Consider the following 18,678-nt stretch of genomic DNA (forward strand, 5'->3'; position numbering starts at 1 on the left):
TACTGAATAAATAAACCAATAGTTCCGCATGTCTGCAAGTTTCTTTTCAGAATTCTTGTGTGTGTGCGTGTGTGTGTGTGTGTGTGTGTGTGCGTGTGCTTGCCCAGATTAAACAGTGAGCATAAAAGCACTTGGCAAATAAGAGAGAAGTAGAGAGGAGGGCTAGGGTGGCTGATGGGACACTTTGGGAATCTGGGATTAGCAGATGCAAACTGTGATGTGTAGACAAACAACAAGGTCCTTCTGTATAGCACAGGGAACTACAATCAATATCCTGTGATAAACCATAATGGAAAGGAATATGAAAAACTATGTGTGTATATAACTGAATCATTTTCTTATATAGTTGAAATTAATACAACACTGTACATCACCTATACTTCAATAAAATAAATTTTAAAAGGCAGAAGACAGAACCTAAATGGAGAGTGTGCCCACAAGTGAACATAGAGCAGGTAAGCCTGCCCACCACATCCCTAACAAGGACCATGCCAAGAGAACAGGCAAGTTGGAGGGGGATTCCACCACTTCCCGGTCCCCTTTAATTCCTGGAAAGATCCCAGGTTGGCCCTCCCCTATCCAACCACTGGCACTCTCATTGCTAGTGTACTTGGCAGTGTCTGCAGCGACATCGCTGAAGCAATAGTGATGGGCGTGCTGACCGATGATGCAAGGGTGCTCATGGATACTGAGCTGGTCAGGGGCCACAAATAGGTGCTGGTCACCAGGGTGATTGTGGAAGTGGATGGGTTCTGTGTGATCTCTTTCTGCTGGACACCTGAAAAAGCAAATGTTCTTGGTCACCCATAGCCTGGGGAAAGCTATCCCATCTGGAAGCTGTGGTGGGAGCAGGGCCCAATCCACACTCTTTGAGTTTCTCTGTTTTCAAAGAACAGAGATTGTCACATTGGCCAAATTTGAGCAAGGCTCCAAGGAGCCCTTTCTCAGTAAGTCCTCCACCTGGGTCTTTAAGTTTCCAGCAGCTCAAGGCTGCATACTAGGATGACCCCCCGCCCCCGACAACGCCTTTAAAGTCCCCACCTAAGAAAACTCAAGGCTGCCAATAAAATTGACTATTTGCTCCAGTCAACACTTAAGGATAGGGCCCATTGCCCAGTCTCTATGGGAGGGCAGAAGCCTACCTTTAAGAGGTACCAGAGTTACCAAACCCAGATATTTCACATGGACCAATACCCCCTTCCCACTTTGTGTAAAAGTGTCACTTTCTGACTCTATAGATTTCCCATGATTCCCCCTGCCTATTCCCAGATTCTCCCTTTAAACCCCAGTCCCCTGTGTACACATTTGGGTTGATGTCAGTTCATGCTGGACATTTTGCCCTACTGCGATAGTAAATAGCAGATTAAAATCTATCCTAACTACCTCAACTCGTTTTGGACAGTTTTGTTTATGTTTAACAGCACAATCTGGGAATTAGGAACCATACCATCAGTGAGCTCCTTCTTGCCAGCTCCCAAGTTCCCCTGGAACGCTCATTATACTTAATTGTTATGAATTCAGGAGCCTGGAACTGCCCATCCCAACTTGAAAGATCCCAGACCCGGTTAGGCCATAGCAAAATTTCGGACAGCAGTATCAATCTGGCTGTACTCCCATACTCTGTGTTCATTCTTTGGGTCTTCCTCCACCCCAAGCTTTGAAGAGTTTCACTGGGGGCCAGTTCCATATCTGGCTACTCTTTTATTTCACAACGTGCTGCAACTCTTACCAGTTCTCCTCCTCATGGTGCACTCAGTATGTGAGAGTTCCAATCCAAGAGCCCAATAATGAAGGATCTCAATGCAGGTTTCCTCATGAAACAAGACCAGTATTAGTCCTCATGAGAACCAGACAAACTAGTCCCCATCAGATCAGCACTTTGTTCCGCTTTCGTCATCCCAGAAAGAGACTCCAGCTGGGAGCTGTCATTCTGCACTTTGGCAATGGTTCTTGACACTGGCTCTTCTTGCACTGGGTGGCAGGTGCTAATCCCTTGGTATTAAGGTATCCTTTATCATCCACTTCACACACTCTACTCTTTCAAAAATAATGCCCAGGGGTTCATCAACATGCACAAAGATACTTATACAAAGATATTTGTTGTAGCAATGCTTACAACAGATAAAAACTGGAAGCAACTGAAATGTCTATCAGGATACAAATATTTTATTAAATAAACTGTGGAATATTACACACCAGTCCAAAAGAAAAAGAGAGTCATATGCACTGACATGGATTGCTCTCCGAAACATGCTGATGGGTAGGGGGAGAAAAAGGTAAGGATAGTACAATTTTTATGTTTTCAAAGAGAAAAAAAAGTAATAACTTTATGAAGTCATTTATGTATATATAAACACACGTAGATAAATATATGTGATACATGAATTAGAGAAAGAGCTCATGGTTAACAATACCTCTGAGAAAGGGTGCAGAAAGAAACAGAGAGTCAATAAAGACAACAGATTTTTATGTGTCTAGGCATCCATTTCACCCCGTTTTAAGAAGATGTGTATATACTGTATATGAAATGAAATTGAAAAAGAAAAAAAGCAAGCTGCCAAATAATTTTTAAAAATAATGCCAAATGGAATGTGTTAGGCCTCCAGGATACAGTGGCCATGAAAAGAAGGGAAACTAAGCAAATAAAACAAGGACTATTTTCCTCCTGTCCATGTGGCAAAAAAGGAGAGGGTACCATGGAGAACAGAGCGGGGAGGCTCGGTACCTTTCACAGCCTGTCTCTTCGGATATCTTGTCCCCTGTGAAGACTGAGGCTGCTGCTGCTGCTGGCGCTGTATCTTCTGCATGCGCCACTTTTAGGAGGGCGTTTGAAACCTGCTTGATGAGTTCCAGTCAACCTGCTGCATGGCCAGGGCAGTCTTCTTTGGTAAAAGTGGCCTCAGCCTTTGCACTGGGCTTCCCATGGTGCTGGTGGCAGCACCGGCGGCTGGGCCGTGACCGTGCAGGTGGTGATGGCAGTGGCCGTGACCCTAGCCGTGGGAGTTTGGGAGGATGAGCGGATGAGGACCAGCATTTCAGGGACAACTGGCTGCCCGCTGTTGTGGCTGGTGGAGCTTTACTACGACTGAAGCCAATACATGAAAAAACAAAACAGAAAGTAGATGGGATTCAGACTGACCTGCAGGGTCACCATGCCACTGAGTTCTATGTGACCATCCCAGGCTGCCATGCCAAAGACTTCCACATGAATGAGAACATTCTCACTTTATATTCTTAGGCCTCTTCTGCGGCATGTTCTAGCTTAAAACATCAGCTTCCTTGGATCAGGTGCTTGTTCACATCTGAGATACTTGCCAAAACCTTTGAGGTTCTGAGGCCAACTGACCCAGCCCCTGGCCTGGAGTTGCCCACCTGCCAGCCGATAGCCCAGTGGATGAACAGAATCATTGAAAGTACCTTGTTTTACAAAGTTAGAGTTCAGTAAGCACTGAGAAAGACTAACCAAAGTCCCTCTGGACAATAACAAGAACGCTTTCCTTGGCCAGGAAACCTACAGAGCATGTACCCCAAGGAAATTGACAGCCTCCCAATGGCCAAAGCACTGAATAACAATCACTGAGAAAAATGGGTATTGTTCTCATCTCTTAATTCGTTCCAGAATAGTCTCAGCATGGTCCTGGCACCTTGACACCTAACACTCAAGGCAAATCACACCAGGAACAGAACAATCCCCAAAAAAATGTATTTATGGAGAATTTAGAAGAGTTGCTTTTGTTTTGACTGCAGTTATCCACATTGCATCTTTTATTCTGAGCAAAAATACCATATTAACCTACTGTCTGGTAGTCAAGTTAATGTCCAAAATTGAAATCAGGTTTTTTTTTTTTTTTAAAAAAAGAGCTGCTACTTCAGATAAAAAATATATTAAGGCAGTAATTGTATGATCAGGTCTTGGGAATGCCAAAAATAATAAATACAAGTGACTAGAATTTGAAAAACACTGCCTTTCAGAATGTATCTATTGGGAGGAACTGGGCTATGAGTGTGGAGGGCAGGATTTCAATAGGCAACAGGGCAAATTTGGAGAACAGTTTTAGACAAGACATGCCCAGGAATAGGCAGAATTTTGGTGAACGAGGACAGACAGGGAGAAGGACTGGCCAGAATGCAGGTTAGAGCCAGGAGCATTGAGCAGCGGAGGTATGACCACAAGAATATTCATCTGTGAGGGGAAGGGGGCCACCTCTGACTGCAGGGGCTCCAGGAACTGGAGAGATGAACATGCATCCCCAGAGAGGATTCTCTCATGTTCACAAAAAAACGAAACAAAACAAAACAAAACAAAACAAAACAAAAAAAAAACACCGAAAACAAAAAACAACTGGTGCAAGTCACAATTCTTGATCTCAGATGATGTGCCTGGACACATCGTCACACATTTTTAAAAAGGACTGAACGTGAAGTCGCTAAGTCTTGTCCAACTCTTTTCCAACCTCATGGACTGTAGCCTGCCAGGCTCCTCTGTCCATGGGAGATTCCAGGCAAGAATGCTGGAGTGAGTTGCCATTTCCTTCCCAGGGGATCTTCCCGACCCAGGAAAGAAATCTGGGCCTCCAGGACTGCACACACATCCTTTACTATCTGAGCCACCAAGGAAGCCCTTAATGACAACACCTCTTTTAGGGCCCAGCATGCTTCTGCTGCATGACTCCATGCCTGTCATTTTTAGATTTCTATCACCCTAAAAAGACAGGAGTTCTTAATTATTCTAGGGGAAAGTTTCAGTTAACTGTGGGTCCGTGACAACCAAGGAGTGTGAAAGAAAAAGTGTGCTGACAGGCTGATTTTTCTGCCTGGGGGTGGGGGTGTCTTGGTCATTACACAGCTGACTTGCCCTTTTGCTCCTCTGGGGAAGAATTCAGCCAAAGTCCTGGGTAGGAACATAGGGTGGCACTGGGAGCAGATCTCTACCTAGAGTGAGGAGCCCCCATCCTTGCCTAGGACAATCTTTTGGATATCAGTCAGAGCCACTGCCCCTTCCCCTTGTAGGGGCAGAATTGGTTTTGAGCTTGGCCCTTCTAAAAGGCAGAGCTCCCACAGGCAAGGCTTCTAACCTGCAAAAGCAACTTTAGTGCCTCTCATTTCAGCCATGTGATTAAAAAATATTCTGTCTTTGTCATCATGCTAGCCCAATAGGTCCATAGGCAAAGGGCAACCAGGAAAAGATCCTTTTCCTCTCTCATCTTGCAAAAGCAAATAGTTGGCTTTCTGGCATGTTTACCACTCTGATAGAGTCCCACTGGAGCTCTTTCCAATTAAAACAAACAAACAAACAACAACAACAGAAACAGAAGTATGCAATCTGAAAACATTCCAGGCTTGACACACCCTTGGGCAGTTTTAATTTAAACACTAAAATATTTTAATTTCTAAAGGATACTAATGGTTTAACGGGGGCAGTGCTGGCGAGGGGAGGAAAGGCCATGGAAAGTTTCATTTGTCCTAAAAGTTTAGGAATATATAATCACCTGTAGTCTCATAGAGAAGAGAACTTCTTAAATGTCAACACTCCAAAGTGATCCCACCCAGCTAGCCTACTTATATCAGACTTAGGTCACTGTCTTGTACATTAATAAAGGGCTTTTAAAGAGAAGGCTGGAAATGACAGATGTGATACAGGTTAAGTGTAGTAGTCATGGTCCTGAAGTGAGCTCACTTAGCCTCTGCTCTAGGATCTCTAGTAAGAAAAGCCAGAGGATTCAGATTCTGTGTATAAGCTGAACTCCTAACTGGAGATTGGTTGGAGGTTACCAAGCACTCTCAAAAACACCCATCACTAAATAAACTTATGAGTTAAAGCATACCTTTGAAAAGATGCTCAACTGCATTCTGATGTGAAGTCGATTCTTCAAGACTGCACTCATACTCAGGTGGCTCTGGATTTCAACCTGTGCGAAGTTCCTCTAACTGAATTATTGTTTCACAATCATCCATTGCTTAAAAGCCCCACACACTCGGAGGATTCTAGAGAAAATTCAGTCAGACACCAGTGAAAGGAAAAGCTCAGCTTCATTTTATCAACTGGAGTACTTTTTTATTTAGGGTGTGAAACACAAGCTCTTTTCATGCACTCATATGTTTTTCCATTTTCACTTTGACTGACAGGAAGCTCAGAGCCAAATGGAAGCCTGACGTTGCTACTTCTGAAGGCTGAAATAGTTATTTTCATGTACAAACATTCCCCCAGATCTCTCACTATTCTATTCTCATCTTTCTCACTGTCTTGATTTCCATTCTATCAGTATATCGCAAATCCTTTCTGGAAGGGGTGAAAACAACCACCAAACAAAACACCTATTTGAGAAAGAGAGGAATAGTATAAATGTATCATTCATAGGAACACTGTCACAGGCTGCTGCTGCTGCTGCCGCTTAGTTGTGTCAGTTTTGTCCGACTCTGTGTGACCCCATAGACAGCAGCCCACCAGGCTACTCGTCTCTGGGATTCTCCAGGCAAGACTCCTGGAGCAGGTAGCCATTTCCTTCTCCAGTGCATGACAGTGAAAGTAAAGTTGCTCAGTCATGTCCAACTCATAGTGACCTTAGGACTGCAGCCTACCAGGCTGCTCCGTCCATGGGATTTTCCAGGCAAGAGTACGGGAGTGGGTCTCCATTGCCTTTGGGACACAACAATTCCACAAACTTCATGGAATAAATGCCACCCCTTTTGCTTTCTACAACATCAGATGTGGTCCCTCAAACCCCAATCCACACAGAGTTGGATGTTTCAGATGCCATTCATAATTTTAAGGGATGGGGTGGTGATCCATCCTTCCTGACTGACTCAACTGCCTCTCTCTCTTGCTGCCCTGTGTCACTGAGAGACAGTCCCTCCTCTTTCAATGAACTGCCAAACTGAGGTTCTGGAACAGTTCACAATGATGCAAACACAGAGGAAAAAATGCTCAGAACACTTCCCCACTCCTGCTTTAAGCAGCCAGACTAGGAAAGCCCCAGGGGACATAAAACTGAGATGATAGCTCCTGTCAAAAGCTGTGTGTTGTCTGTTTAGTCACTAAGTCATGTCCAGCTCTTTGGTGACCCCAGGGACTATAAAGCCCACCAGACTCCTTTGTCCATGGAATTGTCCAGGCAACACCACTGGAGTAGGTTACCATTTCCTTCTCCAGGAGATCTTGCTGATCCAAGGATCAAATTCGTGTCTCCTGCATTGGCAGATGGAGTCTTTACCACTGAGCCACATAATGAAACCTGACTATCCCTGTATGTGAGTCTGAGTGAATTCCGGGAGTTGGTGATGGACAGGGAGGTGTTGCATGCTGCAATTCATTGGGTCGCAAAGAGTCAGACACGACTGAGCGACTGAACTGAACTGATCCCTGTATGTAACTCACAAAGTACAAGGGGTTTTATGGCTATAATCTCCAATTTGTCCTTAAGCCATGTCCTTTTGGGTCCTTAATTAATTCTTCTCTTTCTTGGGCATACTATCTCCCACTTGCCAAGCCAGCTGAGAAATTCTCTGACTGCTTTGCCAATGGGACAAATATCCTTCAAATATTCCTATGTTCTGTAGGGGGTCTGCCTGCATGCCTGGGGTGTGGCAGGTTTGAGAGCAGCCACTGCTGGTTCAGACCCTAACAGCAGCAGCTGTTAAGACCTGCTAACACTCAGGCAGCAGTTCACAACTAGGGGAGATTTCGCTTTGTCAAGACACTTTTGCAGGACACCACTGGATAGATGCTACTGATATCCAGTTGGTAAAGGCCAGAGATACTGCTAAACATCCTTCAATACTCAGGACAAAGAATTATCTAGAATAAAAAGTCAATAGCGCCAAGGTTGCGAAACATCAGGCCCATGTCAGTTACATGCAAACATGGCAGACCACAGGCACAGGTGCATATCATACAATGCCCCCTGGATTTCTAGAGGCCTAAAGAAGAACTCAGCAGTCTGGTCCCACCGACCCAAAAGGGCTTATAGTCTAGTAAGAAAATGTATTTTGAGATGCCTGGGCAGCGTGAGGGGAGGTAAGGTAGAATAAATTCATCAAGGTCTTTGACCTGAACACTTTCATCAGTGTCAGTCTTGTCCAGGGTCTTAACATTGACAAACATTTTAGGTATATTTGTGAACATACTGGAAAAAGAAACTGCTTAGGTTCAAAATGACTTGACTGCTAGAAGCAACCTTTCCTTTCTAACAGACTTCTTTTCCGGTGCTCAAGGTCAACCACATTGGGTATCAAAAAGGTAAAAGGTGAGCAGGCCCAGCTTAAGTCCTTGTCCTGCTCAGTAACTAGCTACGTGACCAGGAGCTAATCCAAGCTTTGTTGTGCCACACTTTCTGATGTCAGAGGGTGACACGACATGCAACACTACAAATGGCAAGGTGACATCCTCAGACCAAATCAAGAAACCAGAAACTGGTACAGTCACTCACCCTCCTCCTTGGGAGAAGGTTCTCTGGCTTCCTTCCTATATTTTTGACCCTCCTATGCAGAATGGTGTTTTCCTAAATCTATGTCAAGTCCACTCTTTGAATCGGAGTCCAGGCCCAAATGCACTGTTGGGGATTCCACTTCACCTTTTCCCTTCAGCATATCCTTTGTGGGATGAGGCAAGGGTTTTGCTTTGTCTGAAAAGTCCTTCTCAAGCTGGGGGCTCATCTTCTCCTAGACTGCTCTTGGGTCCACTTTCTCACTGGCTGGTGACATGCTTTCAGCTCCTCTTCCATCTCCACTGGGTTCAGCAATTTGGCCTTTTTTCTTGACAGCACATGGCTTTTTGTACATCTGAGCCCCCTCTTTTCTTCAGCATCTTCTGGCTCTTTCTTGGACCTTTGTTCCTCATCATTCATAGAGTCATTTCAACTACTATCTGACTTCTCAGAATCCCCTGAACTGCTATGGTCGACAGGCATATAAACATCTGCTGAGCTTTCATGTATGCCTAAGCAAACGAACAGATAAACCTGAAACAAACAAGCAAACCCAGCATGTAGTGTAGTCATAGAATAAAGAGCAGGACCAAAACCCCACAAATATTTTCCATGCTCACTGCTGGAATAAAAAGGAATATACAAGGCATCACACTGGCCTGGTGGGGTTAGCAGTAGACTTAAGCTGCAGCTGACTACAGGGAACAAATGGAACTTGCTGGCAGAGCATCATTTACTGACATTCAGAGATGACAGGGGACCAAACAACATGAATTTCTGATTTATCCAGAGCTCAATCTTGCCCGCATATGTAACACACCAGGACACAGAGAATGGGAGGCATGGAAGCAAATGATACACAGGAGTTGTTAAAACTCATTTAACATTTAACTGAACATTTTCAGTTCAGTTCAGTTCAGTTCAGTTCAGTTGCTCAATAGTGTCCAACTCCTTGAGATCCCATGACTGCAGCACATCCAACTGTTTTTCTATTTGTAATTGAGTCCAGAGGAAAGTCACCCATTTCCATGCCTCAAGCAAAAGAAAAATGATAAAACAGCAGGACTTTCCTACATATACAAGCAAAAATGGGAAAATCTCTTTTCTAACAAGAATTTCATTTAACCCATTTATGTTTTCTGCTCCTGGTAGTGAGTCTCATCCATCTGTGGGTAAATAATCTGATACTCGACAATTTTGAAAAGACGAAATCCCCATCAGCTCTGTATTGTCTTCATTCTAGAGCAATGGTTACCCTGAGTGGGATCACAGAAGAGAAAATCATAAAAGGGTAAGAACCACCAACAGCCCAGCAGGATCAGGAGTGAATGATATCCACCTCCTCCAAGACTCAAACAGAAAGAATCTAAAAACCAAATTGGGTTTAATTTCTGGATCTCAGGGCTGGTGCAATTAGTAACTAAAGGTTGGCCAACAGAATGACAAGCATGGCCACACATGCTTGGATACAGGAGCCCAAAGTAGGTGAATTCAGATCCTGCTTCTCTGCTTCTACTAGTTGTGTGACCCTGAATGAGTGAACTACCTATCTAAGCCTCTGTCCCTTCCCCTGGATAATGGGTGTGATAATAGTATCAACCTTCCAGGACAATCTACACACAGTTCAAGGGGCATAGGAAGTCCTCCGTAAATCCTTAATAACAATGACAAAACGAGGACCTAGACCAGCTGCCTGCAAGGACCCAAGACACACACCTCACTGTGCTTTGCAACTCTCTATATCTTGTCGAGATTTGGCTGGAATCTGCTGTGAATCTGCCCCTTGGGAGAGAGGAGAAGAAAAAGGAGCAGACTGCTGCTGGACAGACTCACTCACCTCCATCAGGTTTATCTTAGCCTTGCTTTGATCTTGAAGACACCACCACACTCTTGTGAGATCAGGCACTGGAGGGAAATAGCGAATAACACTCATCACTTGGCTTCTTCTAGAAAACACGTTCTTGCGTTCAGGAGGAAAAAACTTTAAATACCTCCATCGTTTATCCCAACAATATTATCTACTTGACTGCCTGGGCTGACTTGGACACAAGAGGCTGAGAGAACATTTGGCCGGTTTCTACTGAACTATCACCTATTTCAATATGGAAAATGCACTACTCCAGCCAGATGGTTGGTTTCCATGAAGCTCAGCATCATTGTGGATCCTCCAAGGTCAAAGATTACACTATTTTCAACCTCAACAACACTTTGCTTTGAATTTCAGGTCCAGATTAGCATGGGTTTGTAACATAGAGTGGTGCTGATCCTCACAGAGAATATGGTGATAAAGATGGGGAGATCAACTCATTTACCCAGAGACTTCGTTCTTCGTCAACCTGGTCTGGAGCTCAAATTAGAAAGAAAGGGAATGTCGGGGTCCAGCCCCAGTGGATCTAGGGAATTCGAAGCGGAGACTGCATTGGCGAGGAAAAAAACTTATTTATTTATAAATATAAGATTAGATTAGGAAGAAATAGTGTAGTAGGAAAATTAAGTGGAGAAAAGAGGCTGAATAACTTGGTTTATGTGGAAAGCCAATAAAGTTCCAGACAAGGAGCTTGCACCATCTATGTTAGGCCACTGGCATCTGTTTGAATATTGGAGAGTGCCCCGCCTTGGGCTCCATCTCTCATGGATCTTAGAAGCCGGGACAAGTAAGTATACATGGCGAGCCTCCACACCCCAGATGGGAATTCAGCCTGAAAACAGAGTAAAGAGAAGACACAATTTTACGTATACATACATCCCATCAATTTTGGATTTCCTCCCCATTTAGGTCACCACAGAGCAGAGTCGAGTCCCCTTGTTCTTTTACTTTTCTCAAAATGAAGGTTTTTGTTTGTTTGTTTTTATAACTGGGGGTTAATTCTTATACAGTATTGTGATGGTTTCTGCCATGCATCAACATTAATAAGCCATAAGTATATATGGATTCTATCCAACCTGGAGTGTCTCTCAAATCCCTTTTTACGCTATTCTTCTGGGTTGTTCTACAGCACTTCCTTCATATGCCCTGCTTAGTGCAGATGAAAACCTGAAACATGATTTTTCTGCACGAAATATGTAATTTTCTCTATTTCCCATGTGAAAACATGGGTGCAGATATTTCTACCTGAAATCGAAAACCTGTATTTCATGTTTGAAAATCTACTTGTATACTTTGCTTCATCATGTATAGAGTCTTGTCTGTTTCACATATGGATATCCGTGGACATGTTTTCCTACACGAATGGGGTATTATATATATTTCAGATATGAAAATTTGAGCATACACTTCCCTGCTTGAATTGTATACATTTCCTATATGAAAATCTCAGTGAGTGGGGTGGAAACAACATAGATGTCCATCAGCAGATGAATGGATAAGAGAACTGTGGTACATATACACAATGGAGTATTACTCAGCCACTAAAAAGAATACATTTGAATCAGTTCTAATGAGATGGATGAAACTGAAGCCGATTATAGAGAGTGAAGTAAGGCAGAAAGAAAAACACCAATACAGTATACTAACACATATATATGGAATTTAGAAAGATGGCAATGATGACCCTGTATGCAAGACAGCAAAAAAGACACAGATGTGTATAGTGGACTTTTGGACTCAGAGGGAGATGGAGAGGGTGGGATGCTTTGGGAGAATGGCATTGAAACACGTATACTATCATGTAAGAATCGAATCACCAGTCTATGTCTGATGCAGGATACAGCATGCTTGGGGCTGGTGCACAGGGATGACCCAGAGGGATGTTGTGGGGAGGGAGGTGGGAGGGGGGGTTCAGGTTTGGGATTGCATGTACACCTGTGGTGGAGTCATGTCAATGTTTGGCAAAACCAATACAGTATTGTAAAGTAAAATAAAGTAAAAATAAAAATAAAATAAAAATCTCAATGATAGTTTACCAACATGAAGTATGTAATTAATACCTGGGGAACGAATATGGGATTGGAATTATCTCTACTTCATAAGTGAAATTTTGGGCACCACTGTTTCTTGTTGAAATACTTAATTCTTTGTATTTCTAATGTATAAAATAAGGACTGTCCACCATGAAATATGGAGTTCTCTATATTGCCTGTATCAAAATCTAGGCATCATTCTCCTTCATGAAATTTGAACTTCTTTATATTTCACAGAATGAACATTTTCCTGTGAGAAATGAAGAAATCTATGCATTTCATGTGAAACACTAGTTCCTCAGTCTCTGAATCACCTGTTTGCATTTGTGTCTCTGTGCATTTCACACGGGTGTGTACACGTGTGTACTTGTGTCACCTGTTTGTGTGTGTGTGTGTGTGTGTGTGTGTGTGTGTGTGTGTGTCTGGGAGGAGCTCTGTTCCTCTGGGAAGTGCATCACATGCGCACAACCTTAGCCACCTGGGTGCCTGCTCTAAGCTGCAGGCGGTGGGGAGACCATAGGCCAGGGGCTCCAGGGTGGTTTTCATGGAGCTGCATTGTCCGCCCCGGAAAGCAAGAAGAGGAAAGTGCTCTGCTTCTTCCTCTGAGCATGCCTGCATTCCTGCCACTGCTCAAGCCCAAGGCACAAGTTTAGGGGTGATTTTGCAGCAGGTGAACAGCGGTGACATCGGTGTAAGCCGGCCCCTACCCTGCCCCCTCCCTCCTCTTCCCCACCCCCTGCCCGTGGCATTCACTTTGTATCCGAGGTGAGCACCTCTATCCCTGAGGTACCCAGGAACCCTATCTCACCTGTGTGGATCTCTGAGCACATGGAATTGCCAGCTGCCCCAGAGGCAATTTCAAGCTTGAGGATGATTGCAGCGTCAGGTGGCCTGGCTCTCCCAGTCGCTGGTCAGGCACTGCCGCACTGTTCATCAGGCAAACGCCTTGCGTGGACCCGTCCACTTTGCACTGGAACGTGTTTGGCCGCAGGGTCACCAGAGGCCAGAAGGCCCAGAATTCTAAGGGGCATGTCCCAGGAGCCAATGCCTTTAGACTCCATTCGATTGGTTACTTGATGAGGTCTGGAGGTCAGGGTGGAGAGTTCAGCCCCTTCCCGCCACCATACTAGGCTTGCGTGGTGGCGCAGGGTTCTGCGCTTGCAGTCTTCGCTTTCCCTGCTCATTGGCTGTGGGCAAGTAACCTGTTCTTAGTACCACGTAAACTGAGGGCAGGGGGTGGGCTGTGCTGGCTGTCTGCTGTGCTCTCCTGTCCAGCTTGTTTGCAGCCCGGGGCTATGGGGAGAACAGCATGGAGAGTGAGACGGGGCCAGAGGAAGGCGGCAGCACCCCAGGATCCTGGATCTTAGTTGTGAGCCCGGGTCTTCATGAGGGAGGGGCCCTGGGGCCTACCAGCCTGGCGGGGGCGGCAGAGGTGATGCAGGCCCCAGGTGGAGTGCCAGGTGAGGAGTCCGCCCTTTTCTGGGTGGAGGTAATTGAGCAAGGTGTGGCCCTGGAGAAGGGAGAGGTGGTAGGAATCGGGCAGGAGTTCCAGCTGCTGGTGTTAGACTCATGGAGGAGGTGGAGTTGGTGGTGTATGAGGATCAGGAACAGGTGTCCTTGGAGGAACAGGGCCAGGAACATCCAAGGCCGAGAGCCCCGAGTGACTGCTCTGCACTAGAGGTGCTGGTGGCCCTGCAGCTGGAGTTGGATCCCATGAATAAGAAAGCCCAAAGGGCGCATGCTCGCCTGAAACATAAGAACTGTCAGAGGCTGAAGCTGCATCTACAACAAGGAAGCACCATCATCCAGGGAATCCCTGGCTTCTGGGTCGAAGTTGTATCCCTTGGTGTGGTGCTTGTGAACTTTTTTTTTAACCTGGGCTATTGCAGGAGCAGGTTACAGATCTGGCAGTTCTGGTACAAAATTTACCTTTTGAGATGATGGGTAATGGTTTCTGTCCTGCATATCTGTCTCTATTAGGTGTGATGTCCTTGCTGTTGTATACTTATATTAGGTGTGATGTCCTTACTCTTTAGGCTAGCTTTGTTCTTCCAGCACTTTTCCCTCTAGCATCTAGACGCTCCTTGACCTACAGCAGTTTATGAACCACCCCAAATGTCAGTTATGATGAGGAACCAAGATGCAGACATGATTCACTTCATGACCATCTTGAAGGCAGGCAGGGGACACTGATGATTGTGGAAGGGAGGTGACTGGGGAGGGAAGATAACATGGTTTATCCGTGAAAACAAGAAAGGACAGCTCTTTTGTAAACAGATTTCATCCCTGGGCAACCACCCACCCCCTGACACTTTGTCCTGTCAGGTGGAGGAATACAGGCATCCCACTCATCACTGCAAGATCACATTGTCCTTTCAGAGGAATAGATACTTCAAGAATGAAATGACTGTTAAGGAGTATCTGATTAGTGTCACTGGTAAGAGTCAGCTCCCTGGATTTGGATGGTTGGGGGAGAAAAGTGGAGGTTGAATTGGAAAGCGATTTAGGTCTTTCTCCCATACACCTTTTCCTGCACGATACTGAGCATCTCATTCCACTCCAGTTCAGTGGTACCAGGGGTTTGAACGTAAAGCATACAGCCGCAGGCAACACAACAGCAGCGTTAACTTCTTCAACTTGTTCTTTGATCAAAACATCACAGGATCTGACTGGATTGCTGACTTGGGGTCCCATGTGGCCACTGGGCCAGTACTGGTGATTTATGTTGGAGCTGTTGGTGTTCCATGGGAGGGCTCATGGTCTGGCCATCCCTGTGCTGACCTTGCTCATTTCCCTGGCAGATCATCATAAAGGACCTGTGGCCCAATCCTTTGCAGTACTATGTGACAAGGAAGGCTGTACCACGAGAGGTACTGGGAGGACAAGAGGTGAGGTGTGCCCAGGGGCTGAGCACTGGCATAAATGTTGTCCAGGGACTTGGGTCATGTATTTCTCTTGTGGATAAAGTGAGACTCCATGGAACAGAGTGACACAAGGGCATGAGGGAATCAGCAACAGACAGCAAGGGTAGAGAACTGTAGTGAAAATCAGGTTCTAACTAGAGAAGCTTGAGATAGATGAAGTGGCCTGTCCAGGCCAGAGTCACTCCAATTTACATCTAAGTCAGTTGCACATCTCTGAACTGTCATTCCATGGCCAACAAGTCCTCCCTCAGGCTCCTCTTAAATTGGGGCCCACCTACTATTCCTCATGAAGTCTCCTTTCCAAAAAGGTCTGTGAGTCTCCTTTGTGCAAGGCGGTTCCCCCACTGACCCATTATTTGATTCCATTTTGATCGTCACACGTTTTTTATATTATTTTATATCTTTTTCACCTGGTACCCTCATTCTGAGAATACTGACCACTGTGCAGGATTATGGAGAATAATCTTTTATTTATTTTAAATGGAGGATAATTACGTTTTAATACCGTGACAGGTTTTGCTCCAGATTGACCAACATTAGTCACCTGTATGTATCCATGTATTCTCACAAATGCTAAACCCACCACCCACCGCCCTCCCCTTCTTGTCTTTCTGGGTAGTGCCACAACATGACTTTGGTTGCCTTGCTTCATGTGTCAAACTTGTACTGGTCATCTGTTTTACATGAGGTAATGTAAATGTTTTAGAGCTATTTTCTCAAATTAACCCACCATCACCATCTCCCCCTGAGACCAAAGTCTGTTCTTTATATGTCTGTGTCTTATTTGCTGCCCTGCATGTTGGATGTTCAGTACCACCTACAAGGTCCTCAATTCCATATATTTGTGTGAACATACAGGGTTTGTTCTTCTCTTTCTGACTTACTACACTCAGTATAATAGGCTCCATGTTCATTCCATCTCATTAGAAGTGACCTCGATGTGTTCATTTTTAGAGCTGAGTAACATACTCTGGTGTATCTGTACACCAACTTCCTTATCCCTTCATCTACCAATGGACATATAGGTAGCTTCCATGTCCTAGCTACTGTAAATAGTTCTACGAGGAAGACTGGGACGTATGTTTTTTAGTATGTGCTTAGAGAAAATGTAAAAGTTCACAGATTCTCTTCTCTGGAGACTAACTTGAAAGATTAAAGCTGTCTTTAATGTTTTCAAAGAGGGTAGGTTTACATATCTGTTTCTGTCTCTGTTTGGAAAGGAATCCCCTTCCCCCCGATTTTGAGGAACGTATGATGGAGTATCCCCCTTTACCTAAAATAGAAAACCAAAGAAGCTGCTTCACATGAAGATCAGTGGCCAGCATAGTTCTCTTGGATTGGAAAGCAATGTAGAGTGTTCTGGTGGTGAAACAGATCAACAGGGAGACACAAATAAACCTGAAATAATTTTGAAAGCTAAATAAGAAGCATCTAGCATGTGTCTGCATATTTTTGGGCAGGTCCTCAGAACAAACACTTCAGCTGCATGTAGGATTCTCAGTTTACCACGTGGGAATTACAAGTCCATGGAGATTTGTAGAGGGGGTTAAGTCATGTGTTGGGGTTGTGTCAGGGGACACAGGTCTTCCTCTGGGGTGGTGGTTGGGGAGGATGGAGAAGCAAGATGAGGGGCTCATCAACTGTGTGTCTGGCATTTTTACAAGGGAAATGTGGATGTTCATGGAAAGGGTCTGGTGAACAATGGCCAGAGATCAAAAGAATGGAATGCCATTTTGTTGAGAGGTGGTGCCCCAGGTATCTTCTCTGTTGCATATCATCAGACTTAAAGAATACATAACAAGGAGAAAGCCTTAACATTCAACTCAATATGAACCTAGAAGGCCATACATATAAGAGTGTGTATATGATTGCATGGTCAGCTTTGCTGAGATCCATTTCTTAGAGCTAGATTTCCTGGTAACATTTTAGGGGGGAGGGAATAAGGTATACGGAAGGAGGCTGTGGCCTAGGGAGAAAGTCAGGGGTGGGAAGGCCTTGAGAATATTAGTTTCTGACAAAAATTACCAGGGAAAAGATAAATTGCCAGGAAACTGATAAACAAAGGAAAACACATCCCGTCATAGATGTTTGAGCTCATGTGAACTTTGTTATTTTTTTTTCCAGGAACTCAATTTAGGTACAAAGTGTGCAGGGGCAGAAGTGAGGGGCCAACCTACCAGCCATGTGCTCTCTGTCCCATGCTGCTGCTGCTTCTGCTGCTGTGTCTCAGTGGTTAATATCTCTTTTTCCAGAAAGGCTTAACCTCTTTGCCCAAGGCCCTCTATCTCGCCAAGATGTAGAAATAACATTTTTATCATGAACCCTCTGGTGACAGTGTCTCTTCGTTGCTGAATGGCTTAGCACAGAATATTTTCAACCATGACGGACCTGTCCTTTATCTAGGGCTATGTCGCTACTCTGTTCAAGGGCCAATGGGAACTCCTGGAGTATATGGAGCTCACTGAGGGACTGGTCAGCACTTAGGGTGGTCCTTCTGAAGTAAATGACTGCTTTCCAGAATTGCGTCCACCTCTGGATTGGGCAAAGGACAGACTGGCACAAATGGGGTAGGGAGAGTTCAACATCTGTTCCCCCAGTGTTGGCCTCTCATCCCAGATACCACGGTTCCAACGTGGACATGCCTGAGGGTGATGACCCACATGAAGTTCTGTCCCGCGTGAAGTTCTCACTCTACAACTTTTCTCCCTGAAGCAGCATCTCTTTGGAGGACAAACGGTAAATGTTGAATGTGAAAGTTCATGGCTTATGGATTTCCCTTCTAGATACCCTGAATGAGATCTCCTGCTCAGGGCCAGCTTTTCCATTTGAACATCTATACTCCAGTTTGCCCTTTCTACAGAGAAGCATCTACAGCTCTAGAAGGCAAGGCTTGGCCTTCTCTGGGTGATTTCTGAACAACCAGCCCAGGAGACACTGGAAACATGTTTTCTTACTTTTTTAATCTATAAACTTCCAAGAACCCTCGAGGCCCTGTCAGGCTGGTACATGTCCTTCTCAGCGCTAGTTCAAAACAAAACAAAGCTGAAACTATGGTGTAATAACTCTGCAGTAGGTGCGAGATGGCATATTGAGGCATGGCTTTCAGGATCTTAGACTGGGCTCATTATAGGGACTGCATGGCATTTATCGACATTAAAAAGTTTTAGCAAGGCATTGCAAATAAGACAAAAAAAAGTTTAGGACAGTGTCCCCCAATGCCTAATATTTCCTACCAGTGCTTCAGGACCAGGGATGGCTTTAGCTCTAAGCTGTCCTGGAGTGCAGAGTGCAGAGATAGTCATGAATCAGTTAGTAAACTGAACTGTGGATGGTTGGCTGGATGGTCATTTCCTGGAAACTTGCCATGACTTGTGTCCCAGTCTCTTTATGGCTTTCACTTGGGCCCTAAAGTCTAGGTGCTATTAGATTTG

At 44.8% G+C, this 18,678-nt stretch overlaps 2 pseudogenes; one reads left to right on the forward strand and one right to left on the reverse strand.

Moving 5' to 3' along the window:
- Positions 1–13,153, reverse strand: part of LOC132658896 (MYND-type zinc finger-containing chromatin reader ZMYND8-like) — an 88,593-nt pseudogene extending 75,440 nt beyond the window's left edge.
- Positions 13,154–13,632: 479 nt separating this feature from the next.
- LOC132658897 (testis-specific Y-encoded protein 3-like) lies at positions 13,633–17,957 on the forward strand (annotated as a pseudogene).
- The last annotated feature ends 721 nt before the right edge of the window (positions 17,958–18,678 follow it).

The sequence above is a fragment of the Ovis aries genome, chromosome Y (assembly GCF_016772045.2).
Source record: "Ovis aries strain OAR_USU_Benz2616 breed Rambouillet chromosome Y, ARS-UI_Ramb_v3.0, whole genome shotgun sequence".
In the NCBI taxonomy this organism is placed as follows: Eukaryota; Metazoa; Chordata; class Mammalia; order Artiodactyla; family Bovidae; genus Ovis; species Ovis aries.